Below are 27,320 nucleotides of genomic sequence, written 5' to 3'. Positions count from 1 at the left end.
CTCCAACCCCTATGTCACTGCATAGTCCTGTATCACAGTAGCTGTCAGAGGATGGAATCACAGGGTGACAAAGAAAGGCATCGGACTAAGTGTCAAATGCAAAAAAACACTGATGGTGACTGGAGTACTGGAATGGAGGGAAGGTAGGAGACACAAGATGCTTTAGAGGTGAATGTAAGAGCTTAGTTATTGTAGGGACCTTTCATACACATTTTTTGTGAACTTGACAGTGTCACTTTAATTTCACCTTTACTTCCTTCAGATTTTTTCCTTAACTTACATACATTCACTTGAGTTAAGAAACCTGAAATAGATATGAAAACTGATTTCTATATGTTAAAATTAAGATATATCATTTTCATAGCAAGGATGAAAGATATGTTAACTATTCTCTTTGACCTTTTTAGGATTGCATCATCCCAAAATGCTGTGTACAGACTCATGGCCAAGCACACAACAGCTTTCATGCAGACCCAGGTTGAGTACCATCTATATGCTGCTGTTACTAGTTTCCTTTAGTGTCATATGTGTTCACAGCAGATCATTCAACCACCAAATTGACAACAGAAGTAAGTTTTTCATCCATGTATATTCATCTTTTGAATGTACCTTTTTACGCATATTTCAAGGTAATGTAGCAACCTATGGTGTGAGTATAGGCGCTCCTTAAAGCACATCTAAACCAAAATTTTATTACGTAAAATAATGAACCTTACCAGTCTATAGATGTTGTGTCTGCATTCATTTTCCTTTTTTGGGCTTTTTTTTCTTTGTTCTTAACTGGTGATCATACTAATAATATACACAAAGTACTTTCTCTATTGGAGAACAATGAGAAAAATGATGTCACTCTAGGACAGAACTTTAAGTCGCTCTCCCCTCTCCTCTTCTCTATAGGCTTGAGGGGATGGGTTCTCTGGGCTTCAGAGATAGCAATGAACAATGTAAATGTGCCCAAAAGGGACCAAAGAGGGACTAGAAAAGTCTACTGTTTGGGTTAAATACAATTTAATGTTGGAATGGTGAAATGCATTTTCATAGTATCATATGTTTTACCATATGTTTTTAAAAAGGAATCTGTCACAAAGGAAACCTCTAAACAAGAAACCTCTTAAAGAAGTAGGTATTCCACATTATTTTGTTGCGTGGAAAATAAGTTGAACCCGTTCAGCTTCATTGCGAGCGAAGTCACTACTCAGAAACTAGTATGAAAACTGTGATATAGGGAAGGCACTCGATAATGTTTCCATGTTGGAAAGTGGTGGGATAAATACCGTACCTCATTTTTTGTGGATACAACACTATCAGTATGCCCTAAAAATGGTTTAAGACTATGCCTTCTAACTACAGATTATATAAAGCCAAAGAGTGAGTGTGACAGTTTGGCTGGTGGAATTCCATATTGTATAATAAGTGAATGACTCTAGAATCAAGCAGTAAATGTTTTTTCTCAGAATGTTAAAGCCTTTCACTGAGTGCACTAAACATGTGAGAACTAAAAATGAATATACCATCATTGGAGTTCCTTAGAGATTAAATGCATCAGAGTTAAAAACCCATTAATATCTGTCCCATCTACCTTTGTCATCTAAGCTCTATTCAACACGTTTCTAAGGGATCATTATTTTTATAAATATGCAGCGTAGGTCTATTTTTGGTATCTTTATTTTTTATTTTTTATTTTGAGAATTCAAGGCTCAGGTAAATTTTGATAGTTTCAAACCCATTTTGACACCAGAAACAACAGTTCCAGCATGGACTAAAATAGAAGCAATAATGAATTCTTCAAATATAAAACAGAGCTTATGTGCATACTACCAATTCAAACCTAATGCAGATAATTCTTTGGCAGTAACTTACATAATACATGTCATGTCATTTTATTTATGTACATTAAAATGCAAGGTTCTCTTTAACACCACATCCTCCAACTACTTAAACAGGATAAAATGTTAATTTGCTGAGGACCATTGTTGGCTATATTGGGTGATCATGTCATTACTATTCTCTGTGTGACTACTATAAGTAATCTTCATCTAACATGTCTCCAAACTTTACACAAACAAGTAAAATCTACAAAGGACTAGGCCTCAGTAAGAGATCAGGCAACCCACACAAAATAATAAAAAGAGTACATAAATGGCCTTTTGACCCAAGAGGATTGTAAGCCAAAAGCCTCTCAGGAAAGTGTAGGCATTACAATTGTAATTGCTGGCCACTTCCTTTTTAACCACCTAGGCGGTAATCCCGAGCGTGACTCGGGGTGGATTTTTCATTGCAGGATCGGTAACCCCGAGTCACGCTCGGGGTGGATTGCAGAGAGCGCAGCGGTGTTCTCTTACCTTATCCTGGCGATCCAGCGATGATCTCTCATTGCTGAGATCGCCAGCCGAGAGTCCCGCCGCTCCTCCGTCCACCATCGGTGTGATCACTTCCTAGTTCCGTTCCCTGCAGCAGCAATGCTGCATGGGAGCGGAACTAGGGAGGGAAATTCAAAAAAAAAAAAAAACGTTGCACAAAACACATTTTATATTATATATATATATATATATATATATGCATATATATATGCATATACATATATATATATATATATATATATATATGCATATATATATATATATATATATATATATATATATATATATATATATATATATATATACCGGTATATATATGCATATATATATATATATGCACACACACACATATATATATAAAATTATATTATTGATTCAATTATAATTCATGCGTTATATATTATATATATTATTATATATATAATATATAATGCATGAATTATAATCTAATCAATAATATAATTTTATTATATATATTATATATTAAATAATAAAATAATATTATTGATTCGATTATAATTCATGCGTTTGTGTTTCAAATTTATCACATCTGGGATGTCTACTAGACTCTTGTTTTGGTCAGGTTTAAGTCAGTAATTACTAAGAATTGTAGGCCTATAATACATAATGCCAAATTTCCATGAAAAGAATTGTACCGCTTTTGGTATGTAATTCCTGACATAATCATACCGCCAGGGAGGTTAAAATCCTTCTGGAGAAATAAATGATGATACTTCAGTTCTAAGTAAAAGAAATACAAACGTTTCTTTTGCTCTTCTATCTTTCATATCCTTAAAAGATATAATTTTTTACCATTTTCTCATATTGCTTATTAATTATTATTTTTTTTCCAGTTATTTTTTATTAGAATCTCACATTAACAAATGCCTAAGTCTGTCTATATTTTCTCTTTAAAAACAAGTGGAGACCCTGTCATCATAATTCATATGATGAGAACTTCATGTAAAGAGCTTCCATTATATGTATTGCTCCCTCTTCTTAGGCAATCTGTTTTATACTTAGGCACCATTTTAATTATAGGAATCCAACACTTTCAGGGGTCACAGAGCATTCTAGTTCCCCAATGCTTGCCAGTGAGAGCAAGTATTTTATAATTATGTGCTGAAACAGAGATATAAGTATCTTGACACTCTTAAAACTCCTTGCGTTTCTTAAAAAACAGTATTAAAGTTGGCAGTCTTCAATATTTTCTTTTCTGCCTTGGCATTTTTCAATTAGCATTATTTGTACTTCAGTTACATTAACAGTATAAAGACCTTTCAAAATTATATGTTTTTATTTTTTTTAAAGGAACCTATGAATTATGATTTTTTTGATAACCATTTCAGTGGGTTCAGGGTTGTTTTTATTAGTTCATTGTCTCTACCACTTATTATTAAAAATATAAATTGTAAAGATTATTTTAAATCTTTTTAAAAATGCAGATTTGTACATATTCATTTTGCTTTTGATATATTTTTTTCTTATTTATGTAGTGAAATTTTTTGTCAAATAATCAAATAATTTGCCCAAAAAGCTCTATGGAGACCGACTAGCGCTTTGCAGCCTTTCACTTGTGAATTTGCACAGGGCCCACTGGCTGTTTTGGATACAAACCACTCTCCAGGCTATCTGAAAAAGACTGTTTATTTACAGTAGGTGTATTCAAAGATAAAACAGTTTTTTTAGTTTTGAGTATGGGAGTATTAAAACCCCAGGCCCACACTGGAGAGATTTGCCATTTGCATCTCTCCTGGAAATATTGTTAGTGGAGCAAAGGAGTGATGGGACATTTAGACTTAGACATTTAGGTTGCATTTACACAATACAATACCACATGAGAAAAGTGTGCTGCATTAAGGCAACCAAGAGATTTTTGAATAGGTTGGCAGAGCACCTTACTGCATGGAAAAAACAGTATGTACTATTGTAATACAGCACACCATAAAACACAAAATGATTCCCATCTGTGCATTGTGGTGTGCTAAAAGTTGAATGTGTTGTGATGCACTGTTTAGGTCTATCAGGATTTAAAAATAAATGCAATAATTTCAATGCATTGTGGGACATTTTACTGCATGTTATTGCAATGCAATAGTGTTAATTGGCTCTTAAAGAAAGTAAAATTAGCAAAAAAGAGCTAAGGAAAATATCAGGATTTCTTCTGTAACCCCAATGTAAAAACAATAAATGCACTGAGATTAGTTGCTGAGAAAACCACAAATAGCTACAATGCATCAGTGTTTTTTTTTTTACATTTTAGAAAACATGAGTTTCTGCTGTCTCTGGCAGTCAGCACTGAAATAGCTGCTAAAGGCTGTACATGCTTAGATATACCAGTTTACGTCCTAGGTCTGTAACTGATTAAGATTAAGAATGGAGCTGTAACATAGTTACCTATTTACAGAGACACTCTATTGAATGGTTGGAGACTTTAAAGATCTATATACCCCATTCTCCCCAGTCTGACACCTACAATTACCTAGGGCCTCTGCATTCTCTGTATAGAGTCAAATATGACAGACACTGCATTCCAGAGGAAGATGAGTAGTGGGGTCCTTGTTATTTGGAATGTCCAAAAAAACTAATTCAGACATAACTACCTTTCCCAATGTAAAGCAAAACTTCTGTTATATGTCTGATACAAGGTCATGTTTTATATAAAAATTAAATTAGCCTTGCAATGTACACTCCGATTAAAGTTGAATATTGGTGATCTGAGAATGACTGCTTTTGAAGAAGAGGAGTTCTGAAAATACCTATTGTACGGATCTTTGCTGTCATTTATGTTCACAAACCCTTAAAGTGGATGTAAACCCTCACATATACCCAGTGAAGTGAACAGCCTCAGATGATACACAGGGATGAAAGAAATCTTCTTACATATGTTTTACATGTATATCTGCTGTCTTCAGCTTGCTATATTCTTTAGAAAGTGAATATTGTGCTACAATTTGTTCCTCCTGTTTCAGCTGTAGGAGTGGAGTCATGGCATACACTGTGGGACAGCTGATTGTAGGAAAGGTACCCCCCCCCCTCCACATAGGCAGAGTAAGGAAGAAACATGCAGAGCTGTGCTGTGAATAGATCAGCTCTCTGCTAATCTATCTTTTTGAACCCACCCCAAGACAAATTTTTAGCTGCTTTTATCTCCATTGTCAGAGAAATTATCAGAAGTTATCATGCTGAAAACAGAAGAACGGAGCAGCAGAAAATCACAGGACTTAGTGTTTTGCTGAGAGATAAGTAAATACTACCGATATATGTGCCAAGGTCAAATTTCATGAATCGGGTTTACATCCACTTCAATTTAAATTATTTGATTGTAATAGTTCACTGACTGGTTTCACGTGTGGCCTGGGATTACAGAAAGATAGTTAGTTGTGCCTCTCCTCTTTAAAATTTACAACTTAAGTATTTCCCAAGCTGAGCTTATGGAGAATGAAAATTAGTGGAGGCATGATAGGCCTCCTTAAAGAGATTTATTTTCAGGGATCACCTGGTCATGACCATATTTGTTCAATAACATTACCCAAAATACTATGTAAAACAAGTCTGTGGGTGGGCTGGGAAGTATTTTTTTCTTCAACAATGGCAGTGATACCACCACTGAATTAATCACAATCTGGAAACAGCTTCAGCCAGATGTTCAGATGGGCGAACAGGCCAAATATGGCCATTTTGTTTGCCCATTTAGTAAACTTCCAACTAGTTCAGGTGGAATTCTATGTTGTCAGGAACCTGAAGCTCATTCTTAGAAGAACATCAATGTAACAAAGTTGATAAAAAAAATTAAAGGTACATTATAAAAAAAATAAAATAATGAAAAAAAATTCCATCGGCCCATCTCCCCATGCTCACGTGCAAATATGAACACGCACTTAGGTCACATATATAAACAGTGATCGCACCACACATGTGAGGTATCACTGCAAACATCAGAGTGAGAACAATAATTCTAGTGGCAGACTTCCTGTGTAACTCTTAATTGGTAACTTGTAAAAGGATTTTAAAGCATCACCTATGGAAATTTTTAGGTACTGCAGTTTGTTGTAGTTCCATGAGCCTACACAATATTAAAGCCTGATGTGTTAGATATCTATTTACTCGGCGCAACATTATCTCCAAAAATTGGGTATTATATTGTGTTTGTGTTCACTAAAACTCATTGAAGTGTATTTTTTTTCCTGAAAATTTGTGTTTGAAAAACCATTGCAGAAATATTGTGCGAAATAAAAAGTTGCAACAACAACCATTTTATTCTCCTGCATCTCTACTTAATGTTTGGGGTTCTAAGTAATTTGCTAGCAAAAAAATGCTGATTTTTACATGTATGACAGAAATATCAGGATTGGCCTGGACTGGTAGTTAATCATGTCTTTCTAACTCATGCACAAAGAAAGGACCAATTACAGCATATAAGTTTAAAATTAGCTTCACTAATACACCTATAGTGTCTATCAGAAATTTCTGAAAATATTTTGTGCAAGAGTCATGTGGTAGCCTCATTTTAGTTCAGTTTTGTTGGTGCCATTACTCAGATATCAAACCCAAATGGTAACAGAGAGAAAAAAATAAGAACTGTCCAGATTAAACTTACCTTACACTATGCAGTCCTTGTTTGGCCAAAGCCATGCATTTTTGTATGCCTATTTCTAAATTTTCCTTAGGCCAGAGACCCACTGTAAAACTTTAGAAAAGTGTCCTCCTAGCATACAAATACTACAGTTACCGATTCTTGCTATAGTTGTCTTCATTTTATATTGTAGGTACATGGTCTGGAAACTAATGTCCTGATAAAATTTAAAGCTTAAAGCTTTAGCCACTTTGTAAAATATGCTGGCACGAGGTTGATGCCACCTTGCGGACTTATCTCTTTGATTTAATTTTGAAAGTTTTATGGGGCTCCAGGAGGATAGCTATCACTATCCTTCCAGCACTCCGATGCTGGCTACTGTGCCTGCCCCTATCCTCCCCCCACCCAATCACTAAGTACTTTGTATTATGTGAACCTATTCACAAAATACCAGTGTTGCCAACCATAAATTTATGGACAGTTTGTAAAAAAACACCCTGATTTCTCCCATTGTAAATGTCCATAGACAGGAGAAATCTGTTCGTAAAAATACAGAGGATGACTTTCACCCTGTCCTGTGGTACACTCACACAACTAGTCCCGAGTTCCAACCAAATCCCAAATCCTGATTCTGACAGCTCTAGCAACTAATGATCTAATGCACAGACTCCAAAATTCAAAGCAGAGGAGGATGTAAGTTCCTCCTTCAGACCTGCTCAGACTCCTCCTAGTGCTCCACATCCTCCAGCTTCTGCCCTGCTAAGAGATTGTGACAACGGAACTGAGATGAGTCAGGAGTGAGGGGGATGTGTCGGGCTGTGAGTGGGGGAGCCAGGCAGAGATGGGGGGAAAGAGGATGGCAGCTGCTGGTGTTGGAGGACAGAGGGAAGGATAGATGGAGAAGAGAGGAGGAGGCTGCTCACAAGGAGGAGGTGGCTGGAGGGAGCAGCTGAAAAAAGGAGGAGACAGCTGGGACTGTCTCTCTGTTCTTCCTCTCTCTCACTGCTCTCCCTGTCTCTCAATTTAAATCAAATAAGCTTTATTGGCAGGACCAAATACATTTTAGCATTAGCAAAGCAGCTGAGTTTGTAGGTGCTTTGATGAGAATTGGGGGATAGCTTTAGGACAGAATTTGGTGGTAACTAATCATTTAAAGGGGATAGGGGGGGAGTCCATTTAAAGGATTTTTAAGTCCACAGTTTTTCATGTCCCTCTCAGTCTGCGATATGCACAGCTATTTTCACTGGCTCCTCTTCTCCCAGGGGAATTTGCAGTTATCTCTTCACTCCTATAGAATTGATGTTTGAAATGAGAGCAGAGAGTCTCTGGAGCTGAGTGCCCCTCACTGCTGAGCACTTGGGGCATGGTAGCACGAAGTGAACCTCATCCTCCAGGACCCCCTTGTCCCATTGCTGGCACAGTCTGCTTTTCTTGTCCTTTTAGGTCTATCTGTGCCATCCTGATTTGATTTTGAGGCTGTGGGCACTCATTTTGTACATGCTCAGGGCCATTTTGCTTTTGGGCACTTATAGCACCTTCAGGTATGGGGCCAGTTTATAATCTCTCTGTAGTGACTGGTAAACGGTTTGTTTCTTGGAGTTTATTTAATTACTCCATTCTTCAACATATTTTTCTTTGGAATCATTCATCATGTTTTTTTTGTGCGTTTTTTGTCAGGCCGAATTGATGGGAGTTTGGGATGGACAAGGCACTGATGAGTTGTTGCAAGCCATAGAGTTTGGTCTGATCCTTGTTGGTCAGTAAGGCTTTAAGGTGGTATGAACTGGTACTGCTGTTTTGTAGATGGTCCCAGTAGGATAGCGCACTCTCCTATTCTGCAAGCAGTAAGGCAAATGTGCCCAGCTCAGACCAGCAAGCACTGTTGGAGGTGCTCTGATGGACTTGGAGGAGGCGGTTGCAGAATTCCAGATGAAATGTTACTGTCTGGCTGGACATTGTATTTTTTGGCCTCAATGGCTGGCTTGAAACCTTAATCCTGATTGTATAACTTCTAGGCTGAGGTATGTGTAGCTGTTAGTTTCCTCAAGAGTTCAGTTATTTAATGTAAAGGTAGGGCTCTTGATTTTTGTTTTCTTTTTTTTTTTTTTTATAAATTGTATTTATTTATGCCAGAGAAACAATAGGGAACATTTCTTGTTTACATTTTACAAATAATTCAATATATTCCTTGTACAATCCAAATGTCATTCATTTATTAATCACACTTAACCGTATCTCTCTTGATCTTGAATTGTGACCTTCTACATTGAAGATAAATTACCTTAATTCCCCCTGTTTCTCTCCTTTTTACCTATTTAATATATCCTATATTAAGAAAGAAGGAAAAATAAGTGAGAACGAAAAGGAGGAAAAAAAACAAAAAACAAAAAAAAAAAACAAAACAAAGTTTATCTCCTCCTAACTAGTTCCCAAGCTGCACACAATCCCTCATCTGAGGGCACATCACAACTCCTGCTAAAGGAGTGTATATAATCATTTCTGTTTCATATCCCCTGATAGAGTTCCTCTGTTAAACACACTTAATATTTTCTCCACATGAGGGAGGTTCCGCCCAAAAAAGGGAGTTCGTTCGGAGGTGGAGCTCGGGGTAACAAGGAGAGGGGAGAGAGAGTGAGAAGGAAAGAAAAAAAAAAAAATCCCCTTATTCCTTTGAATTATCTCCTATTGTGTGTATATGTGCCTTGACCCGTTTGTATTGTTCCATTTATGTCCATAACTATTTCGTGCTTCTCTTTTCCCCTCTCCCTCTTTCAAATTTTCAATATTAATTTTATCCCTTCACCTCGTGGCCCCTTCTGGGGCACACCCACTAATGGTAGAAAAAAAAAAAAAAAAAAAAAAAGGGTGTCTAAACCTAGTGTTCCCTACTATGTGTCCTATCTTTCTTGTTTATCTCTCTATATTTCTATCCTCAATTTTGTGTTGTGTGTAAATTTAGACTCTCTCTCGAGAAAAAAGTAATAAAAAAAAAAAATGGGATGAGCAACAGTCAAAAAATAAAAAATAAAAAGGCAGAGACCCCTCTCAAATTTATCTGAGGGGGAGCGCTTGGCAACAGAGTATAGTAGAATCCTTCTACCTCTGATTATGAAGAAAAAAAAAAACAAAAGGACATAAACTTGACAATTGCGCACAATAGTCATCATCTTAATAAGCGAGTGTATGCTATTTAACATTGTTCCATTGTTTCAACATGTAATTTGTAACTCACGCTACCCGGTCGACATCTCCTCCGGAGGTTCCCTTAGCGGCCTGCCATCCGATCGAGGTAAGCTAATCAGCCAATTTGGAACGTGTATAGGAGATATCCTCAAAAAAGAAAAAAGGCCTGGTAGGTCCGAGGGGTGCCGCAATGTGAACGCTAGTGCCTCTTTCCGGAAAGTCACCGCAAAAGGATATTTCCACCGATAAGTGAGTCCCTCCTGTCTCGCGGCCTCCAGCACCGGACGCAGTAAGGCTCTCCTCTTCAATGTTGCCCTGGATAAGTCTGGTAGTATTTTAATGGCTGTTCCTTCCAGGTCTACCGTTCCCGACTCCCAGGCTTGCCTTATTATTTTTTCCTTTTGAGTGTAGTAATGCATCCTACAGACTACGTCCCGCGGCCTGTCTGGATCTGTTAATTTATAGCCTGTAACCCGATGGACTCTGTCCAGTTCTATATGGTCTGGTGGATTGAGCCCGAGGATTTTTTGAAAAAGAGAAGTTACCTTTCCTCTCAAGTCCTCTCCTCCCACCGTCTCTGGTATGTTTCTGAGCCGCAGGTTATTCCTGCGACTCCTGTCCTCTATGTCCTCCAGATGTAATTGTAACATAATTATTGACTTTCCAGGTTCGTCCCGGGTCCTCTCAAGTGCTGCTACTCGTGCCTCCAGAGCTATGGCCGCCTGTTCGCCTCTCTGGACGCTCTCTGTGACCACCTGCACTTCCATCTTTATGGCTTGTAAATCACGCTTGTGTGTCTCCTCTATCCTCTGCACTAAGGATTCGATTTCTGTACGTGTAGGAAGGGCTCTCAGTAAGGCGCGAATTTCAGGGTCAGTCTGTGAGAAGGCTGCTAGCTGCGGAGGCCTCAGCACGTCGAGGCTGTGTGTCACCGCCATAGACGCCGCCTGTGCCTCTCTCGGCGGTCCGCTCGCTTCCCCCGGCCTCCTCCTGCATGTGCTCTCCTTCCGCTGCGCGCACACTAAGTGCCGTCACAGCTGCGGACTGTGGGGACCGAAGATATTGTACTATCTCCTCCTTCTTCCTCCCTGGAGTGCGGACGGCCGTGCTAGCACCACGTCTTCTTCCCGGGGACATGCCTGGATACCGGGATCCTTTTGCTGGTTATTGCCCTGGCCGGCTGTGGAAGCCTGGAGCTGGATGTTTTAGCGTGCTCTCATGCGGCCGCTTCCTGGCCACGCCCCCCTAGCAAAGATTTTTGTTTTCTTTCAGTTGATAGGTAGTGCACATGGGGCACTGTATTTCTCCAGAACTTCCAGGTTGTCTTGTAGGCCTCACTCTGTTGGTGACAGTAGTAGGAGGTCATCTGCATACAGTGGGAACTTCACCTCGTTGTCATATAAAGTCAGTCCAGGGGCTGAGGCAGATTCTAGAGCCGCATCCAGTTCATTGATGTAAATGTTGGAGAGAGCTGGATTTAGACTGCAACCCATGTCTGGCACCGGCCTGTCTGTAGTGCTCTGTTATTTTCTTATTCACCTTTGCACTGCAACTGTTCTCAGTGTATGAGCTCTTGATGACATCATATGTTTACCCTCCTATTTCATTCTTGAATAGTTTGAGGAATAGGCCTGGATGCCACACAAGTCCACAAAACAGGCGAATATCTTTCCATGTTTTGTATTGTGGACATGCTTCTTAAAGAGACTGTGCAGGGTGTAGCTGTGGCCTGTAGTTCGATGATTTGGCATGAAACCTACCTGACTTCTGCTGAGGACGTTGTATTTTATTAGGAAGTTGAGGATTCTTTTATGCAGGATACTGTTGTATAGTTTACCCAGTGTGCTTCTGATACATATCTATCTGTAGTGGCTGGATTGTACGGGTCTCCATTCTTATGGGTGGGTGTTATAAGGGATTGGTTTCATACTTGAGGGTAATAACCAGCACTTAGAACTTGGTTGAACACTTTACATGTTGTAGCATGTACATCTGGGAAACCATGTTTAATCATCTCTGGCAGGATTCCATCCATCCCACTGGATTTGTTTAGTTAGACTGTGTTGGATTTTCTCCTTTTTTTGTAATGTAACTGTTACGTCTAGGGGGTCTTAGAAATTCTTGATTTTTTCCTCCATATTATTTAACCACTTTACCACCGGAGGATTTTGCTGTCTTCCGTCCAGGCCACTTTTTGCGATTCGGCGCTGTGCGACTTCAACTGACAATTGCGCGGTCGTGCGACACCGTACCCAAACAAAATTTACGTCCTTTTTTTCCCACAAACAGAGCTTTCTTTTGGTGGTATTTGATCACCTGTGCGATTTTTACTTTTTGCGCTATAAACAAAAAAAGAGCGTTTATTTTGAAAAAATAACAATATTTTTAACATTTTTTTATATGAAATTCCCCCCAAAAAAGATGTAAAAACCAATTTTTTTAAAAATTTTTGGCCAATTTGTTTTATGCTACATATGTTTGTTAAAAAAAATCGCAATAAGTGTATTTTGATTGGTTTGCGCAAAAGTTATTGCGTTTACTAACAAAGGGAAAGATTTCTGTCATTTTTGGTGTTTTTTTTTTAACGCGTAATGGCGGCGATCTGCGATTTTTTTTGCGGGACTGCGACATTGCGGCGGACAGATCGGACCCTTGACTGACATTTTTGACACTTTTGGGGGTACCAGTGACATTACTGCAGTAATCAGTGCTATATATATGCACTGTTACTGTAAAAATGACACTGGCAGGGAAGGGGTTAATTTTATTGGAGAGGGAGGGGTTAATGTATGCCTGGTGCTTACTGACGTGTAGGGGGGGAGGTGACTGTGTGAGTCATGGACAGATCGGATGTCCAGCTATGCTGAACAGTCCGATCTGTCACTCCCTGTCACTATGGAGATCCGCCCGCTGTGTTTACACACAGCGGGCGGATCTCCAGACTCGATCCCCCGACGATCGGGTAAGAGCAGCGGCGATCGCCGCTGCTCCTCCCCTGGCCCGACTCCCGCTGTGAATGAAAACAGCGGGAGCGAGCCTCCGGCGGCGCGCAAGCGCCGCCCAGAAGGGGGAGTGTCTGACGACGTTAATACTACTTCGTCAGACGATAACGAGCCACTCTGCCGCAGTAGTATTACTGTGAGCGGTTCTAAAGTGGTTAATCTTTTGATGACACATTTTTTTTCACATTTAGTGCCTCTTCTGGATAATCTTTGTAAAGGTTCTTAAAGTAGTTGAGCCAGGTGTCTCCATTTTGGATGTGGAAGCTTTTTTTTTTCCTGAGTGCTGAGCTAATAGTCTTCCATATTTCCCAAAAGAAAGTGCCTCTTTTAATTGTTGCAGGCTGTTGGAAATAAAGTTTTGTTTTTCGTTTAGGGATTTGTTTGTATTTTTTCCGTAGGATGCCATGGGCTATCCGTAGATCAGTGCTGTCAGGATCTTTGTGTTTGTTATCTGAGACTGTCCGTAAGGTGTTCCTTAATTCTTTGCATTCTTTGTTGAACCATTTATTGGATTGTTTATTAGACGTTTTCTTGTGGTTGACTTTTTTCAGCTAGGATGTTTCTGCAATGGTGTCTACTTTTTTGTGGAAGTCTTTTGCTGCATGAATAACAACTCATGGGCTTACCTCATTGGTGTCCATCTAAAGGTTTTGGAGCAGTTTTTTTTATGTCAGGTCTGTCAAAACCTCTCTGTATTTTGCATTGGACTGTTTGGACCATTTAAATGATGGTGGTAAGTTGCAGAAAGATGTCCGTTGGCATTTTGGAGATGGTTTGTTTCAAGATTTTATATACAGCGGTAGTTGGCTGTGGTCTGTCAGGTGTGTTTGAGGACTGTAAAGGCATTGATGAGTGTGGGGTTCATATCTGGGATTGCATAGTATACCACACTGCTGTTTATGTGGGAGCCTAATGTGTATCTTCCAAGAGAGTCTCCCTTTGTTTGGCCATTGAGGATGTAGAGCCCTAGACACAAATTCAGCATTTTTTTTTCATTCTTGTTGATTGTACTATCATACCGGTAGCTGTTTCTTCATGTCAGCATTGACTCATGGCAGTAGTTTGCAGTATGTATGTGTTGTCATTAGAGGTTATATAGTCCTTTTCCCTTCCTGTCCTAGCATTGAGGTCTCCAAAGGTGAGCACTTGTCCTAGGGATTGGCAGTCGATGGCCTCACTTTGTAAGACCTCATAGGTGTCTGGGTTGAAGTATGGGGGACTCTGGTGGGGCAATGTATGCTGGGCACAGGTACAGTAAATGTCGGCCTGAGAGGTGAGAATGGAGCTGCTTATTTTTATTCAGCTGTGGCTTTCTCCTTTTTTGATTGCTCTGATGTTCTCTTATAGCTCCTCCTTATACAAGACTAGTATTCCTCCTGAACACCAATCCTGTTGGATGTTTCTTTCTGTGCAGAAGCAGAGAATTCTCTATAGCCAGTAGGTACTAGAGGTTAATCCTGTGCCTGGAACCATGTTTCCAGGAGGATTTGTATGCCTATCTCTTTGTTTGATCTTTTATTTAAAATCTTGATTTTGTTTTGGATCCTAAGGCTGAAGCATTCAGACCCTGATTGTTCCTGCTGCTGAGAATTAGTGATGTTATTTTGTGTTTATATACCTTGTAATGAATCTTAAGCATAGTACACAGGGGCCGAATGTCGGCTGGCATCGGCTGGCTCAACAGAAACCGGCCGCCATTCGGTCCGTGTGTATGGCAGCCAGTCCGACAAAAGCCAACTGACCTGGCTCATGACCGAAAAGGGTCCACTGACTGGCTCCTATTCAGCGCTCTCAGCCATTGGATGAGACCAAAGTGTTCTGGCGTTGGGGGGGGGGGGGGGGTGTCCACACTAGCTCAGCGGGGGAGATCACTGTACTAACATTGGATTGTTAGTACAGCGGCTGTGATCTGTGCTTTCATTTTTTTTCGTTCAACCCATCGTTCTCTCTGTTCTCCTTGTCTCGGTCTCCACTTTCCCCTCTCTTTCTCCACTCTTCCTTTATATCTCCACTTTTCATCTCTCTTTCCCTGCTCTTCATTTCTCTCTCTCCCTCTCTTTCTTTCTCTCTGCTCTCCCTCTCTTTTTCCCTCTCCGCTCTTCCTCTCTTTATCTCCCAGCTCCCGCTCTCTCTCCCCCTCTCTTTATCTCTTTCTCCCATTTCTCTCCCCCCTCTCTCTCTCCTCTCTATCTCTCCTTCTCCCATTTCTCTCCCTCTCCCCTCTCACCCCCCTCTCTCCATTTCTCCCTCTTCTCTCTCCCTTGCCTCTATTTCTCTACCTTTGTACCCCTCTCCCCCCACACTCTTTTCCCCATTTCTCTCTTTCTCTTTGTCCCTTTGCCCCCCCCCTCACAATATCTCTCTTTCTTTCTCCTTACATTCATCCTCCCTCACTCATTCCTCTCTTTATCTCATCCACTTTGCTACCATTCACCTCTCTCCCCCTACACTCTCCCCCTCTTTTCTTTTCCTCTTCTTTCTCCCCCTCTCTTCCTTCCTCTCACCTGCCTCCCTCGCCATTTTTGCTCCCCCCTCTCTCTTTCTCCCCACCTCTCTCATCCCCCTTCCTCTCCCCCACACTCTCTCCCATTTTTCCTTCTTCCCTCTTTCTCTCTCCTCTCTCCCCTGTTTTTAAGATACAGTTACACTCAACAAATACAACACACAATCACAATAACAAACATCATCAAGGCACAATATCAAAAATACAATTATCAATAACAGAAATGATTTCCAAATAAATCTAAATTAATACTATACTGTAAAAAAGCATGGCATCCTACTAAAATACTACATAGAATAGGTAACACGATTGAAAAATAACAGGAGATCCAACTAACAAAATGCATATATACCACTTTCTCTAACGTTACCCAAAAATCATTACACATAGTTAATCTAATACCAAAATTATATAAAAACTACATAAAAATCTGTGTCATAAACCAAAAAAAATCCTGGCATCAAGCACTCACAGTAAAGAATTACATAAATTGATGGCCACAGTCAACAATTATTCCTGTGTTGCGCTGTGGTGCATCGTGGTTGTAACAATCTATCACTGAAGGTACTCCTCAGACTGACCAGTGTATTGTGGAGTGAGTGGGAATAGTTGTCCAAGACTGAACATGCCTTGGATAACATCCTCCTCTCTAACACTGTTTTACGTTACTTACTCCTGCACTCAAACATGTTATATTTAGTCCTAACCAAAGTGTTCATTGTCTCAACAGTTGCTGATTTTAATGAAGTTCTTCTTTAAGGTAGGCTCAGACAGACAAAGTGATATCATTCTCTATGCAAAGAAGCAAATATAATTGAAATTTGTGATTTTTGAAAAAATTATCCTTTATCCTGGGGTTTATGTGTGTGTCTGTAAGATTGTCAGTTGTGGCTCAGTAACTAAGAGTATTTTGTAGGTAAAAGGACTGTGCCATATGTGCACAGTGTATACAGGGGCTAGGCTCAGGTTTTGACCATAGCAACCGATTGCCACAGTAAGGTACATATACCTCAGCCATGGGTGTCCGCAGGTGCCCTCCCTTGGAATCTCAACTTCCCCTTTCAAGTGGTTGTTAAGCCACTTTATACCATCCTGTCTTTTTTTTTTGGTTAACAAATGCTTTAAAATGTTTAAAAATAAATGCTGCTCTTTGCTCTTTAAAAATAAATACTCAAAATAAGTTTAATGACTAAGCCCTTCCCCTTCATAACATTGTTGAAAAGAGACGTAGCATGGGTGACCTTAAAATGATGCCCCCCCCCCCCTGAAAAAAGTTTTGCGGATGCCCATGACCTCAGCATGTGTTTTCCCCAGGTGTCTCAAAATCTAAAACCTGCCACGGCTGGATCAAAATTCGGCCAGTTCAGCAGGATCGAGCCAAATTGGGATCCATCTATGGGCAGGCTGGTTCTACTGAAGTCAATCTACTGACTGACTTCAGTACAACTAGCATGTTGTTTTTTTGGGTTTCTTTTGTACGATCACTGTCTCTAGGCTATAGTTGGCAGCAGTAATCATTGTATTCTGAAGGTGATTTGGAATCTGTTGCTGTCAACTCTCAATATGAGATCCAAAGAGCTGTCTCTATCAGTGAAGCAAGCCATTATTAGGCTGAAAAAACAAAACAAACCCATCAGAGAGATAGCAAAAACATTAGGTGTGGCCATATCAACTGTTTGGAACATCTTTAAAAAGAAAGAACGCACCGGTGAGCTCAGCAACACCAAAAGACCCGGAAGACCATGGAAAAAAAAAAACTGTGGTGGATGACCGAAGAATTCTTTCCCTGGTGAAGAAAACACCCTTCACAACAGTTGGCCAGATCAAGAACACTCTCCAGGAGGTAGGTGTATGTGTGTCAAAGTCAACAATCAACAGAAGACTTCACCAGAGTGAATACAGAGGGTTCACCACAAGATGTAAACCATTGGTGAGCCTCAAAAACAGGAAGGCCAGATTAGAGTTTGCCAAACAACATCTAAAAAAGCATTCACAGTTCTGGAACAACATCCTATTGACAGATGAGACCAAGATCAACTTATACCAGAGTGATGGGAAGAGAAGAGTATGGAGAAGGAAAGGAACTGCTCATGATCCAAAGCATACCACCTCATTAGTGAAGCATGGTTGTGGAAGTGTCATGGCGTGGGCATGTATGGCTGCCAATGGAACTGGTTCTCGTGTATTTATTGATGATATGACTTCTGAAAAAAGCAGCAGGATGAATTCTGAAGTGTTTCGGGCAATATTATCTGCTCATATTCAGCCAAATGCTTCAGAACTCATTGGACGGCGCTTCACAGTGCAGATGGACAATGACCCAAAGCATACTGCGAAAGCAACCAAAGATTTTTATAAGGGAAAGGAGAGGAATGTTATGCAATGGCCAAGTCAATCACCTTACCTGAATCTGATTGAGCAGGCATTTCACTTGCTGAAGACAAAACCGAAGGGAAAATGCCCAAAGAACAAGCAGGAACTGAAGACAGTTGCAGTAGAGGCCTGGCAGAGCATCACCAGGGATGAAATCCAACGTCTGGTGATGTCTATGCATTCCAGCCTTCAGACTGTAATTGACTGCAAAGGATTTGCAACCAAGTATTAAAAAGTGAAAGTTTGATTTATGGTCCCTCAAAAAGTGGGAGGCACATATACAAACTGTTGTAATTCCTACACGTTTCACCTGATTTGGATGTAAATACCCACAAATTAAACCTGAAAGCCTACAGTTAAAGCACATCTTGATTGTTTCATTTCAAATCCATTGTGGTGGTGTATAGAGCCAAAAATATTAGAATTGTGTAGATGTCCCAATTTTTATGGACCTGACTGTAGCACCTGGTTAGAGCCAGTGCTAGTGTTTCCAGTTTGCTAATTATGGTCAGTACCAGTGTTTCCAGTTTGTTGATCATAGCCAGTTTTTCTAATTGCAACCAAAATTCGGTCATTTGGGGATGTTTTTACTGTCTAAAAAAAGAATAGGCAGTCGGGGAATTAGAATGTATAATTTATGAAACCCTGAAGGTGCACCTTGGATTTTGGGTTCCTCTAGGCTGCTAAAAAGTTTCAATTATGTGCTATCCTCATACTCAGGAGTAGCAGAAGAATGTTTTGTGGTGGTAATCTAAGTATAGCCAAGCTGTGTGTAAGAGCTATAATTTTCCAAAAATTTGGCAAAATTTTTTTTGGGGAATGTCTATAGTATATTGCTTACTGGCACTTCATTGGCACAGAAAATGTAATAAGTAGTCAGGAAATACTGTGGATAATTTATGGCTCTTAAAAGCCTGAAGGTGATCCTTGGATTTCCCATATATTTTATAGTTTTTTACATTCTATAAATTTTACATAGACTAAATAATTTAGACCTATTGTCCCCCCCCCCCCCCCCAAAAAAAGAAATAGCATAATACATTGTGACCTATTTTTTGAGGAAAGTACAGAATTGCATGACCAAGTAAAAAAGGGGTTTACCATGTTGGTACAGGGGTAGTTAAATGAAACCCCCCCTCCCCAAATAAAAAAAAAGGGTATTAGGACTTCCATTACTGACCTCTCCTTCTGAATATGCTGTCATACTGATCAAATGGGTTCAACGCTTTCTGTTTCACTGACCCAGAAGTAGCATGCGTATCACAGAAGCATAGATTTTCCTTTGAAATAAAAGAACAAAAAAACTATAATATGAGAATGTGATTGTCCACTAAGAAATGATCATGTAATTGATTGTTCACTAAGGAAGCAGCTACAAAGTAGCAGCTACAAAAGACTCACATTCCATGCTGTTGGCTCATACAGGGCATTTTATGTACAGATATTTACCAATGGAACCTCCACTTGCAATCAGCAGTATAGGAAATTTTGAATGAGTGTTCAAAGTGTTCAAACCATGCACACGGTTGTCACCTCCATGAAGCATGCACTGGGCCATTTTTACTTTTAGGGACTGTGTCAACAAGCTTTGGGCTTATGTCAATGACATCAATTCGACATCAACCTAAGACACTTCTGAGATCATTCATAATATATCACAAGGTGCATTTGACTTGATGTTGACCTCCTTCAGACTTGCATTTGACCTGCTTCAAGTAGATTTTATATCCCTAAACCCCTAAACCAAAATAGCAGGCTAGTATGAGAATTCAATATCTCTTTGAAGCTAACAAAAACCCATGGACACAAGCCCCTAGAATTTTTTCAATTTATAATTTGTTTAAAAAGGGCATCAAGGAAAAACATTAGACTTTATGAAATGAAAAGACAAATGAATTTACATTGCCATCACAAGTTGACCGCTCTACAGTATCTTCAGAAAAAAAGTACAATGAACATTTTGCCAAGATACCGAATCTGAGTTGTCTTTATTTCTGCTGCTTCCAAATTTTCTTTATATTGTCATGTTTTCCATGGTTTATGAGAACAAGTGTAAGGACATTTATAATATGTAGCGATGTACAAGTGTCACCATGATGTATTGCGATTTCAATCTGGTTGGTCAAAGTATGGAGATGGGAGGGGCTGTAGGATTGGGAATTATAGGAAGACTGAGGAGTGGAGAATTAGGAAGAGGGAGGGGTCTAAGAGATATGGGTGGAGAAATGGAGACTGGAGAGGGAGACAGAAAGGAAGAGTGTGTGGTGGGGGGGGGGGGGGGTTCCTGCTCTGCAATGTTGTTTCTATTAGAAATATACTTGTTCCAGAATATTTTTCAGGGTAAATAGGGGCAAGGGTGGATAAAAAAGTCAATGGTGTACGTATACTCTGTTCAATTAAACTATTTCTGGTGGAAGGCCTCTATGATTCTTTAGCGGTTTTAAACAGTCACCAGTAGCAGTGTACACTTCATGCTGTTCCTGCATTAAATGCAAATGCATAATAGCAGATGGTAAATAGCCACAAAAACATTAAATAAAGTCAGAATTTTCAATTAGGTATTTCAACACTTAGTGCTCTATCTATGCTAGAGAATGCCAGATACTGTGAGAATGCAGTATGTTGTTCAACCTGCTATGCAGCGTTGAACACAGGTATGATTTAGTAAATCAGACCCATTGGGTTAATATTGTACTGTTCATCTGAAAGTGGTCTTTAAAATAACTTTCATACCTTACTTTGTAGATCTATAGTTTAATATTTTAATTTTGTATTTCATATATAGATTGTATTTCAGACAGTAAATTCTACCTTTAGTGACGATTTGAATATCTGCAGTATTACACAGTAGTAAAGATTTTTTATTTATGTCATTTTCCCTGTTTCAGATTATCTTTCACTTCCTGTTCTAATGCTTCACCACACTATTCAAAACTTAACCCCCCTTCCGCCACCGCTGCTCAGTGTTAAAGCCCACCTGCCCAAATGGTGGGAATAGGTTAAAAAAACTGAATACACTTTAAGGTGATTACATAGCACACATATCTATAAAAATGTATTATTATGACTATAGATTTTTCTTACTCTTTTACAGTGTCTACATACCTGCCGAAATAGAAAGGGTAATGAGCAGAATATTTATCACATTTTCTACTCTTTACTGCACAGCCAACTGCCTTACAACCCCATGCTATCTTTCATATATTCAGATATCTGAAGTTTATTCATATTTTAAACACTTGGATTTTGTGGAGAATATATCTAATAGATATAAAAGCTTAGGTGTGATGTGATATGAGGGCATACCTTAATTGTAAGCTTTTTTATTATATTAACAATTCTGCTAGGAATAAAGATTTTATGTGTTACAGAATAAAAATCACAACACAAAGCACCTTGTAACTCTTTCCTTACTACTATTCCCAAGTGCTTCATCTTTGTTGGTAAAAGCACTTAACCCTGTGAACAGCTATTTGGCTTTCTAGAACGACCAAATTGAAGGTAAATGTACTAAAAATTAACTCAAGTGGGAAATCACACCATTTATTTTCAGTCCCCATAGAATGAATGAGGATGATGAGCAGCACTCGGAATCTCACTGTTTAAACCTGAAATATTAATGATGTAAAATACTGTATCTGCATATTGGTGATATAAAGTTTTGCTTTTGTTAGCAAAGAATGAGTTCAGATAACTTGTACAACTTGTGTAGTATAGAAAAATATATTGAATGAATACATGAAGCTCAAGCTCAGATTGTTTAATTTTTCAATAGTGTAACTTGGGGGAGAGTAAAATCCTCTTTCAGATTTGTACTGAGATCTAAGTCTCTGCCCAAGAGATTTCCTTAGCTGTATAAGACATAGGAAGTGATTTTAAAAGCTTTTGAACATCCCATGCTACAAGAATAATTACGGATAGGTGAGTTAAAACCACATAGGAAACTAAAGTTGCAGTTCACAGTACCAAATAAGTCCCTTGTGTGTAATTCAGTATTTCCCTGTTAAGGGTAATAGACTATGGGATACAAATAAAAAGGTGCCACATCCTACATAACTGCATAATTGTATCAGTGAGAAAGAATGGGGATTACAAACCGGTTGGGTATCCAGACACTACAGCAATTATTATAAAAAGGTGTTTGATTTTTTAATATCTTGTTAAGAATAATAAATGACAGTTTAGAAAGGTTTATGCTTCCATGATTGCTATATTGCCTCAATCATATATATCCCATCTAGCACGTCCTAGCAACCTACATGTTAGCAGGGCTTTTTTTCAGCTGGAACTTGGTGGAACTCCACCACCTTTGGCTCTAGCCCTCTACTCCCTGCTCACCACTATCACCTGTAAACACAGAAGTCATGCTTCTGTGTTTACAAGTGACAGCTTGTCTCCCAACGGCTCCAACAGATCTGATCTCCTGAAGGTCTCCCGCTGAGTGCAGGATGGGGCAAGGGAGATGCAGGTGCCCGGGGTGCAGTGCAGATGACGAAAACCCCAGTGAATGATCACCCTGCAAGTGAGAGAGGCAGAGTCAACTACAGTGTGCGGGGAAGTACTAGAGCCGGCTGGGTGCTTCTGCCTAATACACTGACAAAAGAAAGACATGGAAGATGGCAGAGCTTTAAAAGAGGTGGGGAGAAGATGGGGGCATTGGAGGGGGGGGGGGGGGGTTGCATGCAGAGGTGAGAGCTGAAAAGGGGTAAAAGTGAGATGAGATGTGGATAGGGCAGAGGTAAGCAGCTGTGGAATAAGGCTGAACTCTGTACTATGTATGCAGTGCACCCCTGAACTCTGCACTTTATTTGTAAACCCCACTCCCCAAACACTTCACTCTGTACGTAATGCAATCCTGGTATTTATTGTCTATTTAAAACCCTCCCACAGTGAAATTTGACCCCGCCCATTATTTGATGCAGTTTGGAGTATGGTTGTGTGTGTGTGGTGTGTGTGTTTGTGTGTGTGTGTGGGGGAGGGGTCGGGGGGGTTGTGGTTGAGTTTTTGTACCTATTTTCTGAGAAAAAAAAAGCCCTGCATCGGGGCCCTGAAGGTTCTAGTTATGCCTCCAAAACTGTTGGCTAGTTGGGTGGTGGACGAGGGATCTGTAACTCTTAGGGCTCTTTCACACGGGCGATCCGATCAGATCCGCCTGTCAGTTTTTTAGGCGGATCTGATCGGATCCTCCACACAGCTCTATGGGGCAGCGGATGTCAGCGGAGACACTTCCGCTGACACCCGCTGCCATCCGTATCCAATCCTGTCCGTGAAATCTGGACGAATGGAAACCCTATTTTTCCATCCGTTCAGTAATCGGATCGGATCGGACCGGCGGTCCGCTCTCCTCCGATCCCCCTTAGAGGGCAGCGAGGGCTGAGACACCTCCCTCTCTGCTCTGCAAGCGGAGAAGGAGCTGTCATCCGCCGGCTCAGCGGGGATTGTGGATCGATCCCCGCTGTGCAGCACGGATCCGCCTACGGAGGCGGACCATGTGAAAGAGGCCTTAAAAAGTTTCTCTGATGAACTCCACTTCCTCAGGGGAATAATAAAGGACAGTTATAAGTTCCAGGAGACACAGTCTCTCGGGAGATATGGGCAATTGCTGCATAGCGCCTTCTGGAACTTGCAATTATTTTCATTCAGAATTCAAAAGCCATTTGTTACATATACAGTATATAAATTTACAGGAGTCGATTTACTAAAACCGGAGATTTCAAATAAGCTTTGACAAACTAATTTAGAAGCGGACTGGGTTCTATGCAGAATTTCACCAGATTTTGCAAAAGAAATCCATCAGCTTCTAGGTTTGTTAGTCAAAGCTTAATTGAAAAAGCCAAAGTTAGAAGCTTTTTTTTTGCACTCTCTAGTTTTAATCTCCACCATGTATATATATAAAAACACTTGCCATTAGGTACACCTTGCTAGTACCAGGTTGGACCCCCTTTTGCCTTTAGAACTACTTTAATTCTTTGTGGCATAGATTCAACAAGTGTTGGAAACATTCCTCAAAGATTTTGGTCCATATTGGTCCACATCCCAAAGGTGCTCTATTGGATTGGGATCTGATGACTGTGGAGGCCATTGGAGTACAGCGAGCTCATCGTCATGTTCAAGAAACCAGTTTGAGAGGATTTAAGCTTTGCGATATGGTGCATTATCCTGCTGTGTTGGAAGACACTGTAGTCATAAAGGGATGGACATGGTCAGGTAGGCCGCGACATTTAAACAATGCTCAGTTGGTACTAAGGGGCCCAAATGTTGCCAAGAAAAGATCCCCTACACCATTACAACACCACCAGCACATACCATTGATACAAGGCAGGGTGGATCCATGCGTTCATGTTGTTTATGCCAAATTCTAACCCTATCATCTGAATGAGAGTATTGCCCAACTTTAGTGAGCCTGTGGGAATTGAAGCCTCAGTTTCCTGTTCTTAGGTGACAAGAGTGGTCTTCTGCTGATGTAGCCCATCTGCTTCTAGGTTTGATATGTTTTGCGTTCAGAGATGGCATTCTGCAAAACTTGGTTGTAACAAGTGGTTACTTGAGTTACTGTTGCCTTTCTATCATCTCAAACCAGTCTGCCTATTCTCCTCTGACCTCTGACATCAACAAGGCATTTTCCTCCACACAACTGCCACTCACTGGATATTTTCTCTTTTTCAGACCATTCTCTGTAAACCCCAGAGATGGTTGTGTGTAAAAGTCCCAGTAGAGCAGCATTTTTTTAAATACTCTTTCTTAAATCCCCTTTTTTTCCCCCATTCTGATGCTCAGTTTGAACTTCAGCAAGTTGTCTTCACCACATCTAGATGCCCTAATGCATTGAGTTGCTGCCATGTGATTGACTGGTTAGCAATTTGTGTTACCAAGCAAATGAACAGGTTTAACTAATAAAGTGGCCAGTGAAGGTATATATATTATATGTGACAAAATACTTTAGATGACACATGGTTTGGTCATGGGCTGGGTTTTTATTTGCCACCCAGACTGTGACATTTTATCAGAGAAAACTCCAGAATGAGGCAGTAAGACATAAGTGTCTCATTAGGGCTCTGGAGTCTGTCCAGAGATGGACTGGGCTGGTTTTCTGGACACCATACCACCTCAGGTCTGTAGTTTATGCTGGCTGTTTGGCCCTATTGGCCACACGATTGGAAGTCTTATGTTGGATCAGTTTGCCACAAGGTTAGAAGTCTTATGTTGGATCTGTTGGCCACAAGGTTAGAAGTCTTATCTACTTTGATCTACTTTTAATTTGTAGGTTAAGGTGGGTAACATATCCAGCCATTGGAATGTTCTGTTATAGTAAATGGTCTGCTGTACTTACTTATGAAAAATAAGGTGCCTAAAGGGATCTATATACATTTCAAAAGGGGTTTATTAAGACCCGGTTCACACTGATGCGGTGTGGGATTTGCAGTGATTCCTGTGCATTTCCTGCACCCCATCACAATCACACTCCTTTCATGGGAACAGCTGCGGGTTAAATTAACAACACCCCAAAACAGCTTGCATAACGCTGTGCGATTGCCTGAATCTGGTGCAGCAAAAAAAAAAAAAAAAAAGGCCCTGCACCATTTTGGTGTGAATACAGTGTGATTCGAGCCACACAAAATGAATGGTTCAAATCGCACCACACAGACTTCGCATGTGATTTGCACAGTAATGCAGTGTGATTCCTGTGTGAATCACATGATCACATGCAGTGTGTTGCATCATGGCTGTGTGAATCTATGCTAAAGGAACTGGGCAGCTGTAATACAGAGTTGTTCAATGTATTGACATACTTTATTAGATTTATTATTATTATTATTATTCGATTTTATTTAGATTTATTAGAGGGGCAGAGACTGCTCACTTAGCAAAATGAATTTAAAATGGATGTAAACCCTCTTCTATACCAAGTCCATAGCCTTAGATGATACATAGGGATGAAACAATCTCCCTACATATGTTTTACATGCATATCTGCTGTCTTCAGCTTGCTATATTCTTTAGAATTCTAACATCATGTTAGAATTTTTACTTCCCCATTCAGCAGTAGGAATGGATTCTTGGCCTACTCAGAGTGAGAGCTGATTGTAGGAAAGGCCCCCCCTCCACATAGGCAGAGGAAGAAAGATACTTGCAAAGCTGTGTTGTGAATAGACCAGCTCTCTGCTAACCGAGTTATAGCAACCTCGCCAACACAAATATTCATCTGCTTTATTCCGTCTAGGAGAACTTGTCAGAAGTTATCATGCTGATAACAGAGGAAATAAACAGAAGAAAGAGAAATAAGTAAACACAAATATATGTGCCTAGGTCAGATTTCATGAATCGTGTTTACATCCACTTTAATGAATATGGTGATAAAGCTGTGATCGCTTCAGTCCTGTTATTTCTTTTGTGTGCAACTGGATATACAAAGTGAGCTCAGCTTCATCATGCTAAGAGACCATTTACTTTGTGAGGTGAGCATTTACTTTCATACTTTTCATGCTCTTTTATTTGCTCAACTGCACTGTGCCTGTTCATAAATGAATATAATGTTCTGTGGTGTGGAGGGGACAGGTTCACTTTAATGAGAATGCATGTTCTCTTGTTTTAATAGGCCCAGAGATCGATCCTTACTGGTATGTTGGGCGGGGAGTTCGACCAATCGGCCGGTTTGGAAAAAGACACGTAAAAAACAGGAACAGCCTGCAGCCTCGAATCGGCAGCCTCTTTGAATTGATCATGAGCTGTTTGGACAAGAATAATGGACTTAATGTAGATGCAATGCTGGAAGAAGAAAGATGGTGAAACTTTTCTTAGGCTGCAGTGACAATCCCATCCTTCATGATAAATAATGCATTTTTGTGTTATTTAAGTTTATTCTGTGCTTTTTCCCATATTGATATTTTATGACCATAAAAAATTAGACTGAAGCAATATGAAAATGTATGCAACAGGTAGTAGGTGATGATGCATTGTTTCTGATTCTGATGCATTTACGTATTAGATGCCATCTGCCGGAAAAAGTTGCAGAATCTTGTAGTGTTCATTAACGCAATGAAAGTTAATTTGCAACTTTTTTCTTCTTGTGACAACTGTACACCAAGAATATTTTAAAAATACAGTGTACTGTATACCATGACATATCACATAGTGAAGAAACCTGGAAAAGTTCTTATGGGATTGTACACCCCAATAACAACCATCATACCATAAGAACATACCTAAAATATAAAATAAATACACAACAAGGATTGTGGAAAGGTTTAGGCCGCTGCTTCTTTTTTGGGTTTAAAACAATTTTAATGATGAAATGAACTTTAATTTTTAATACCAAACAGAAC

At 39.9% G+C, this 27,320-nt stretch overlaps 1 long non-coding RNA gene across 1 annotated transcript; it reads left to right on the top strand.

The window, feature by feature from the left end:
* The first annotated feature begins 418 nt into the window (after positions 1–418).
* On the top strand, positions 419–26,718 carry LOC309556157. Its single transcript, XR_014225302.1, has 3 exons — positions 419–569; positions 16,355–16,384; positions 26,594–26,718. It is a non-coding gene; the product is annotated as an uncharacterized lncRNA (long non-coding RNA).
* The last annotated feature ends 602 nt before the right edge of the window (positions 26,719–27,320 follow it).

This window comes from Pelophylax lessonae (assembly GCF_965119305.1).
Source record: "Pelophylax lessonae genome assembly, chromosome: 5".
Taxonomy (NCBI): domain Eukaryota; kingdom Metazoa; phylum Chordata; class Amphibia; order Anura; family Ranidae; genus Pelophylax; species Pelophylax lessonae.
Note: the sequence above shows the minus strand (reverse complement) of the source record. Positions and strands in the feature narration are given on the sequence as shown.